Source organism: Osmerus mordax, chromosome 25, assembly GCF_038355195.1.
Source record: "Osmerus mordax isolate fOsmMor3 chromosome 25, fOsmMor3.pri, whole genome shotgun sequence".
Lineage (NCBI taxonomy): Eukaryota > Metazoa > Chordata > Actinopteri > Osmeriformes > Osmeridae > Osmerus > Osmerus mordax.
Genome location: NC_090074.1, coordinates 2,450,044 through 2,459,920, shown reverse-complemented (window position 1 = coordinate 2,459,920; position 9,877 = coordinate 2,450,044). Strand labels below are relative to the sequence as shown.

At 50.1% G+C, this 9,877-nt stretch overlaps 1 protein-coding gene across 1 annotated transcript in view; it reads right to left on the bottom strand.

The window, feature by feature from the left end:
• dbn1 (drebrin 1) overlaps positions 1-9,877 on the bottom strand; it is a gene marked incomplete in the record, with an annotated part of 29,774 nt that overhangs the window by 14,457 nt on the left and 5,440 nt on the right.

Below are 9,877 nucleotides of genomic sequence, written 5' to 3'. Positions count from 1 at the left end.
CTATCTCCCTCTTTCTCTCTCTCAGCTCTCTCCTCTTCTCTCTAGCTCTCTCCCTCTTTCTCTCTCTAGCTCTCTCCCTCTTTCTCTCTCTCTAGCTCTCTCCCTCTTTCTCTCTCTCTCTCCCTCTTTCTCTCTTCCTCTGTTCACATTTCTGTTCTTTCCTCCTCCCTCCGTCTGGGTTATAATGAGTTCTGCAGCAGAGGCTCTCGCACCAACATGTCACAGACACACCACATAGGGGACTAGATGTGAGTGTCAAAGTGTGTCTGTGTGTGGAGTGTGGTGTGTGTGTGAGCTGGAGTCACCATCCTTCGCACTCTAATTTTTCTCCTTCCCAACTCAATCACCACCTCGCAGACTATTGACGCCATCCCTGTCTCTATCTCTCCCTCTTGCTTTTTTCTTTCTCTCTCTCTCTCTCTCTCCTTCAAACACTCCAGCCATCCCATAATACTTCTTGTCGCGTAGTCCTGGAGACGCGTCGTTCACTGATAACATGCTGCTACAGTTAGCCGCCGCATGGCTAATCCTAGATTCCCTGAGATTTTCATTAGATATATTCGATTAATAGCTTAATGCCTGGCCTCTTCTGCTCTAAGCTGGCCAGAGCTCTCACAATCATCTACAGCAGACATCCAAGGTTGTGACCTAATCCTGACCCAGGAATCAAGGAGGAACAGAACCTATACCAGGATTGGAATATTCTGAAAGCAGGCAGGCAGGTGAACAGACTAATGCCTCTCTCACGCTTCCTCACAACCTCTCCCTCTCCTCTCCCTCTCCCTCTCCCTCTCCCTCCCTCCCTCACTCCCTCCATCACTGCATCTGACCTCACGCACAGTGCCGCTTATCCGAGTAAGAGTGTTCAGTCTGGCCGGGGGTCACGTCGTCAACGGTTACCGTCAACGGTAGTGGGCGTGGCTTAACGAGGGGAGGACAGCGATGTCCCTTAAAGCCGACTGTCCGTCCGTCTGTTTGAGGACAGCCGTTGACAGGGGAAGAAGGGATGAAGAGAAGGGATGACAAGAAAGTCACCCCCCCTCTGGTTACTGCATCCGTTTTCAATTACGTCCCTCCATCCCCCGTGGCTAAATATAGAGTGGAGGAGGTATCTTTAGCTCATGGCTACGTCAGCTCTCCACTTCCTCTTCTCATCTCGATCCTATCTCTCGATCCCTATCTCGTTCCCATCTCTCACCTCTCCCCCTCTCCCCCCTCCTCTCCCCGCTCTCTCCCTCTCTCCCTGTCTCCCTCTCTCCCTCTCTCCTCCCTGTCTCCCTCTCTCTCCCTCCTCTTTCTTTCCATCCTCTCTCTCTGTTCATCCTCTCACTCTCTATCCTCTCTCAGAAAAATATTTTCTCAAGTAGTGCACAGAGTCGCTTTTATTTACTTATTTATTTATTATTTACCGGCATGCAGCAAGGAGACAAGTCTATGTTGGTACAAAGTTGTCTGAGGAACTGTCAGTCTCCTTTTATCCTAAAGTTCTCGTGTGTGTGTGTGTGTGTGTGCGTCTTCAGTTTGGAGTGGAAAGTTACAATATGGAGTTTGACCCTGGTTCCAACACAATATGGAGTTTGACATCTGTTTAGCTTACATGCTAAGTAAAAAATCTTTACATGCAGAGTACAAGATAATGGCCAGTATTCTTTTAGCTTGCGTAACACACAGAAATATTTCTAACACTCTCCCTCTCGCTCTCTCTCTCTCTGTCTTTCACCTTGCTAGACACTCAGAGAGAGACCAGCACAGGTCAGGTCTGAGTCAGAGCCAGACAGAGAGAGAGAGAGAGAGAGGGAGAACAGCATGGGTTATGTCTGTCCCTCTCTCCATCCTTATCCACTAAATGTCTTGATTTTGATACTTTTGATAGATATTCACTCAGAACTGAATGAAACAGTATGTGGTCCTGTGTTTTACATTTAACATAAAACTGTCTCTCCACATCAGGTCAGCTGTTCCTCGCTAAAATATAACTGCTCACATGCAGAGTGAGTGAGAGAAAGAGAGAAAGAAAGAGAGAGATATATATCTATAAAGGAGGAGAAAGCATCGGGAGGTAAATAGTGAGCGTAGAAGACGACATGAATAAAAAAAGAAACCTGCGTGATGGAGAGAAAGGTACAAAGAGGAGGGGAGGGAGTGAAAAGTGAGAGAGAGAAAGAGAGAGGAGGGATGGAGAGAGCAGAGTGCACGCAGGAAACACAGGATGATTGTTGCTGAGCCATTGCAGACTGATTGATGTCTGCAGGGTATTAAAATTACACTGCTGCAGTCGGCCTACCCTCCCAGACACCAACAAAGCAGAAGGAGAGAGAGACAGAGAGAGAGAGAGAGAGGACCGAGAGAGAGAGAGACAGACGAGAGAGAGAGAGAGAGAGAGCGAGAGAGAGACAGAGAGACAGAGAGAGAGAGAGACGAGAGAGAGAGATGAGAGACGACGACGAAGAGAGAGCGAGAGAGAGAGACGAGAGAGAGGAGAGAGGAGAGTCAGAGGTAAAGAGAGACTGGCAGGAGGGGGAGAGAGGATGAAAGAGAGGTGGAGAGAGGAGAGGGAGTGAGAGAGAGGATCCTTGCCAAGACCTATGACCAGTGGGCCTTACCGTCCCATAAAGTACTCATCATAAACATGACCAGGGATTCTCTCTTACATCATCACATGAGACAGGGCCTTGTCAATCATCATTGGCCTCAGACAGACACTAATTTTACATCATCTATCTGAGACCCCGATCGTCAACGTGAGACAGGGGGTTCTCTGTTACATCATCAAACTGAGACAGGTTTCTCTGTTACATCATTAGATTGAGAGAGACTGTAATGTGAGATGGCTGCAGACACTATCATGAGTCAGGACCATGCCCAGGAGACAAAACAGGCATGGGTGCCAACATGGCACGCCCAGGAACAGACTATTGAGTGGCTATCGAGACTATTACACTCCGACCCTGACTGACTGAGACAGACAGACAGACAGAGACAGAGAGAGAGAGAGAGAGAGAGAGAGACGAGAGAAGAGAGAGAGAGAGAGAGAGAGAGAGAGAGAGAGGAAGACTGAGAGACAATGAGAGACAGTCAGACAGAAAGAGAGAGAGAGAGAGAGCAGGATAATGGAAGGGAAAGTGACAGAGACGGAGGGGTAGACTAAGTGCTGTACATCTCTTTATTTGATTTCCTCTCTCTTTCCTCTCCGTTTCCTCTCAGGGCCAGACAGAGTCTCTCTGACAGAAGAGACCAGAGAGAGTATCTCTTTTGCAGAACAATCTCTCCTCAGGATCACATTGATCAGTCAAGGCTGTAAGTCACCCATCCTCCTCTAGGCTCTAATCTTTTTGCACTTAGGAGATTGTGCTTTTAAACAGTGAATATTGAACAGGGTCCAGCACACACAGACACACACACACACACACACACCCTCTGTCCTGATTGCCCTCCACCAGCGCAGCCAGTGCTTTTGCGTCACACAGAGGATGAGTAACCTCCAGTATAACAACTGCGGTAGATCAGCAACTACACACACACACACACACACAGACAGGCACACTTACAGGCACACTCACACACACACTCTGCAGACATCAAATCAGCCTAGAACACACACACACAACCTAGGGCACACACTCAGCCAGATTAACAAAGCTGAGCACAGCTATTAACGATATCATGTTACATCGACACCATTCATCACTGGGGCCACTACAGAGCTGCAGGAACAGCTAGCAGCACAGGAACAGCTAGCAGCCACAGGAACAGCTAGCCGCACAGGAACAGCTAGCAGCACAGGAACAGCTAGCAGCACAGGAACAGCTAGCCGCACAGGAACAGCTAGCAGCACAGGAACAGCTAGCAAGCACAGGAACAGTTAGCAGCACCAGGAACAGCATGCCTGTGTTCGGATGAGAGGGCTAAGATTGAGGCTGAGGCTGTTTTTAAGGCTGGGGCTGGGGTGGGCTGAGGCCAGTGCCGGGAATGGGACTGGGACTGGGGCCCAGTGCCGAGGCTGAGGGCTGGGAATGGGGCTGGGGGCTGGGGCCCGAGGCTGGGCTGGAGGCTGGGGCAGACGCTGGGGCTGGAGGCTGTTTGATGTTGGTTGAGAGTGTGAGCCAGCAGCAGAGATGCAACATCAAAGAGCCCCTGCTCCAGTGGGTGGGGTAACCCCGGGGTATGGCCAGGGTAAAAAGAACCTTCCTGGCCTGATCCCCCTTTACCACACACACACAGTCTACTGTTCCGGTGAGATAGAGAACCATGGAGAACATCCAGACAGAGCATCCATATAGAGAACCATATAGAACCATCCAGAACCATAAATGAAATCCTACAGAAAAACCATAGGAAACTGTAATAGTCCAGGAACACAAGCCCATGTTGGTGCAGTGTATGTGTGTGTTTATAGAGTGTGTGTGTGTGTGTGTGATGAGTGTGTGTGTGTGTGTTTATGAGTGTGTGTGTGTGTGATGAGAGGCTGTCAGGGTGTTCGGGAGCTAGCAGGGTTGTTCAGAAAGGACGGCCTCTATGATCTCATCTCTGATCCTTGGTATCAGCTGACGGTCCTGCCTCTCTGCCCTCCCTCTGTCTGTTTCTCTCTCTCTCTCTCTCTCTCTCTCTCTCTCTCCTCTCTCTCTCTCTCTCTCTCTCTCCTCTCTCTCTCTCTCTCTCTGCCTCCCTCTTTCTGTTTCTCTCTAATACTCTCTCTCTCTCTCTCTCTCTGCCTCCCTCTTTCTGTTTCTCTCTAATACTCTCTCTCTCTCTCTCCTCTGCCCTCCGCTGTCTGTTTCTCTCTAATACTCACTCTCCTCTCTCTCTCTCTCTCTCTCTCTGCCTCCCCTCTTTCTGTTTCTCTCTAACTACTCTCTCTCTCTCTCTCTCTCTCTCTGTACCTCCCTCTTTCTTCCACCCCTCTCTAACTCTCTCTCCATCCCTCCCTCGGTCCCGTGGACTGGTATTTAATCAGAGGGAATGCTGCCGTTCCAGATGTGAGGGAGGAGGAGAGAGAGCCAGAGCGAGAGAGAGACAGAGCGAGAGAGAGACAGAGCGAGAAGACGAGAGAGGGGAAGAGAGAGAGGGGAAGAGGGAGGTGAGGAGATGTTAGATGTTGTTGTCTGAGTTTAAAAGAGACAGGGAGGTGAAAGACCAGAGGGAAGCAGAGAGAGAGAGGGGGGGGGGGGAGAGCAGAAGCGACAGTGCGAGAGTGAGAGTGAGAGTGAGAGTGAGAGTGAGAGTGAGAGTGAGAGTGAGAGTGAGAGAGAGAGAGGAAAAGACAGACAGAAAGAGATCTTGCTGTGACCGTTGATTCATCACACAGAAATCCAGACATGCACCAGATACTTGATGATTACCAGCCCAGCATGATACCACACCACACACACACACTCTCTCTCTCTCTCTCTCTCTCTCTCTCTCTCTCTCTCTCTCTAACCCCCCCTGCATCAAGGGACGGACGATGAGAGAGGGATTTGGTTCATTTCTAAAGGACAAAAGCGGAGACAGCTGTAATGGTGTTTGTTCAGCTAAACCCTAAAGCCAGCCCCTGTGCTGTCCAGCATGACTGAAATCCTAGCAGTCACATCACAGACACACTCCTAAAGGGAACACTTCAGACGGTTCTAGAACGTCTGTACCGAGTCATTGTGACCCAGTCAATCTAATCCCCGTCAGCCAGTCCTCCCTCCATCCCTTCATCCCCTCCTCCATCCCTTCATCCTAGCAGGACACTACCTAGAAGCCCAGCCTTCCTTCCCTCTGACACTGTTCAGCAAATCACTTTCATATTATTTACCCCCCCCCCCCCTAAATCTCGGTGCTGATCCTCCTCTGATGGAGATGAGCATGCAGCACTGCCGCTTGGGGGGGGGGGGGGTATAAGTAGTCTTTTATCCAAGGGATTATAACACGTTTTTCCAATGGAATTGCATTTAGCAACTTGGCAAGTGGAGCATTTCTGTGAAAACATGATATTCTGAGGCTGAGGTTGGGGTTGAGGCTGAGGTTGGGGTTGAGGCTGAGGGCTGGAAAGGTCTATTAATCCACAGGCCTCTTCTGAATCCTATTCATCCCAGAGAACATGGAGGAACCAGGAAGTGGTTCAATCATCTCACAGCTGCAGCTCCTCTCCCTCTCTCTCTTTCTGCATCCTGTCTCTTTCTCATTCTAATGTAAAACCCAGAATCAATTCATCTGGTGAGTATAGAAGAGACAGAGAGAGAGAGAGACAGACGAGACAGAGAAGACAGAGAGAGAGAGAGAGAGACAGAGAGACTGAGAGAGACAGAGAGAGACAGAGAGAGAGAGAGAGACAGAGAGAGAGAGAGAGACAGAGAGAGAGAGACAGAGAGAGAAACTGGAAACTCTGTGAGAGGATTTCTGTTGGACAGGACATGTCTTAAGGACACACTATTTCTCTCTGTCGTCATTGTATTCACACACACACACACACTTCAACTGTCACAATCACAAACCCCCGAAAACGGATTCAGATGGGCCGACTTTTCCTGTAAATAAACAACCCATTGTGATTATTCACACAGGGCCTGGGCATGTGGCCCAAGAGCTGCCGGCGGCTTTGGTACGTGCCGCACACACGGGAGTGTGTGTGTGTGTGTGTGTGTGATGAGTTACATTTGGGGCATTCCGATCAAAGTGAGGTTTGTTCGATTCTGACCATGTAAGGTCATCTCCCTGTTCACCGCTGTGAATACACATGCAGGAGTCATTAGAGGTGAAAACTATTTACTGAAACGATTTGTGAGGGAAAAGAGAGAGAGAGAGAGAGACAGAGAAAGAGAGACAGAGTCAGAAAGAGAGACAGGTGCAGTTTTACTATCTCTGTACTTTTCATCTAGGCTTGGCTTTAATGTCTAGTGAGGTCTCAGTGGAATGTAGGTATCACTATCAAGAGGAGAGGGGAGGAGGGATGGGAGGAGGAGAGGGAGGAGGGGTGAAAAGGGATGAAAGAGATTAAAGAGGAGAAGGAAGAAGAGAAGGGAGGAGAGGAGATGATATCAAATGTCAGCACGCGGGCTCACAATGTAAGCCAAATGTTCGACAAACTGACATTTTCATTCATAACTCATCAATACTGTATGTGACACTGATTCTCAATAAAACTGCTACACAGTAACAGCTACACATTAAAAGGACAGACGCACACACATCACATACACACACACACATCAGAACAAGGCTAACCGCTAACAGAATGCTAGCTATCCCGCTATCACAGTGCTAATGCTAACGTCGTGCTAGCGTGATTATGTAAATGAGCTCTGGGCAACCTGACTCGGCACATTTCCCAGCAGCCTGTCTGTCAGCGGCTTACCGGTTGCCTTGACAACCAGTTCCAGCACACTGTGGGACGTGCATAGGAAAAGAAACAGGCTACACACACACACACACACACACACACACGATGTTTTTTTTATTGCAAAGAAAGTTATAGAATAATCTAAATAAAAACAAGAGAAGAGCAGGAAGTGAAGTGGACTGACAGCCGAAGAAGAGGAGACAGGAAATGGCCCCAATAAGTGTATCTCCACAGCTCTGAACTCTGCTGAATCCTCTTCTCTGAGAGAGGTGATACATAAGTGTGGCGGGGTGGAGAGGAAGGAGAGATACACAGGGGAATAGAGGAGCGGGAGAGAGGGGGATGGAAGGAGGCGAGAGAGAGAGGGGGATGGAAGGAGGGAAAGAGGCGTGGGGGTGGAAGGAGGTTGCCAGGAGAAACAGGTCTGGAGACAAAGAGAGCTCTTACCCAGGAAGAGCAGAAGGGAGGAGGGAGAAAGGGACGGAGAGAAGGAATATTGCAGAGGGAGGGAAGGAGGGAGGGGGAAACGGTTGTAGGGAGAGAGGGAAGGAGGGGGAGAGGGAAAGAAGGGATGAGGGGGGAAGGAGGGAGGGAGGGAAGGTTGTAGAGATGGAGGAAGGAGAGGATGCCACCCTGGGGTAAGCTGACAGACTAATTATAGAAAGGACTGCTTCCTGTCTTGACAGGACAGTCCCAGAGGGACTGGCAAACTGCAAGCGGGATCCACACTGCAACATCCTGAGGCACACACACACTACCACAAAGGATCCAGTCCTCTCCTTTCCCCCCAACTTTCCCAACATCCTTCAGAAGAGAAAAGAATAAAACATATAAACCTTTTTTTAAGGGAGGGATGGAGGCGTGAAGAGAAGATGTGTTGTTTACCGTGGAAGGTTTAAACCTGTGATGACTCCTTACTGTGCTGGTCTGGGCCTGACCTGGAGTCAGCCTGCCAGCCAACACGGGGTCAGAGAGACACAGAGAGGGGTGAAGGGATGGAGGGATGTAGGTAAGGGGTATGGGGTCATGTGGGTTAGGGTGAGGGGTTGGAGTGGGGTGAGGGGGCCGGAGGAGGGGACTACTGAAGAGAGTGGGGGATGGTGGGAGGAGGAGGAGGAGGAGGAGGGGCTCAGCATACTGTCACCTGCCTGTACTGTCTTTAGCTCCCTGCTAACCTCCGGCTAATCTCCTCTGACTGGTTGCGCTTGGCAGTTTCATTATCTACTGTGGACCCACACTCTTAGGCTTTATGGTCCCCTGGCATGACACCTAAACCACACACACACATATAAGTAGTTTATCATAGCAAGTGGAGCTGTTCTCATGTCGGTGCTCACAGATGTGTGGATCGGTCAGGCCCAGATAGGCTAGCCTCCGTGCTAAAGCCGCGTTAGCATTGAGAATAGCACACTCTGCCCCTGAAGCGAGAGAGAAAGAGAGAGAAAGACGAGAGAAAGAAGAGAGAAAGAAGCCGAGAGAACGAGACGACAGAGAGAGAGAAGGAACAGAGACGAGAGAGAAAGAGAGAGAAAGAGAGAAAGAGAAGAAGAGAGAAAGAGAGAAGAGAAGAAGAAAGAGAAAGAGAAGAGAAGAGAGAAGAGAGAGACGGAGAGAGAGAGAGACGGATGAGAGAGAGAGAGAGAGAGAGAGGAGGGCAACACTTGCCAGATGTGCTCTCGCTGGGATGCTGATCTGCTGCTGCTGTTACACAACATACACACACACCCGCAAGCATGCACATACACACACACCCGCAAGCCTGTATGCAAGCATTTTGCACGCACCCGCACACACACAGTAGTTGTCGGGTAATTCCAGTTGGCTCGGACCTCTCTCCGACATTCCCTGGTGGAGATGAAAGATCCTTAGGATGCTGGAGGACTGAAGTGTTTATTTAAACACTGTTGAGCAGCATTCTTCACATTCCCTCCTAACAAACCCGACCTCCCGTCTCACATGGGCGATGGCTGCCTGCAACACACTCACTCCAAATGTTCTTGCCTGAAATGGGGAGAGAAATGCCGAAAACGATGCATTGAGAGAAGTGGTGGGTGTTTTCTAGAGGGTGATCAATGAAGGGATGTTGGCTGTGTCTGTGTTACCGTGGCGCTGCGGAGCTTGTGGTTGGTGTGCAGCTGACAGAGAAACGGTCGTAAGAACAGACCGTGACAACACACACACACATAACACACCCACACACACAGTGACGACAATGACAGGATTACTGTGACTTTCTTTGCCTCCTTGCTTTCTATCATCCCTTCTGCCTGCCTGTCGGTCTCTCTGCCTGTCTGTCTGCCTGTCTCTCTGCCTGCCTGTCTGTCTGCCTGTCTCTCTGCCTGCCTGTCTGTCTGCCTGTCTGCCTGCCTCTCTGCCTGTCTGCCTGCCTCTCTGCCTGTCTGGCCTGCCTCTCTGCCGGCCTCTCTGCCTGTCTGCCGGCCTCTCTGCCTGTCTGCCGGCCTCTCTGCCTGTCTGCTGGCCTCTGCCTGTCGGCCTCTGCCTGTCGGCCTCTCTGCCTGTCGTTTAGAGAGAGGGATGGATGCAGGACAGAAGGCCTTCCACAGACAGAGTATT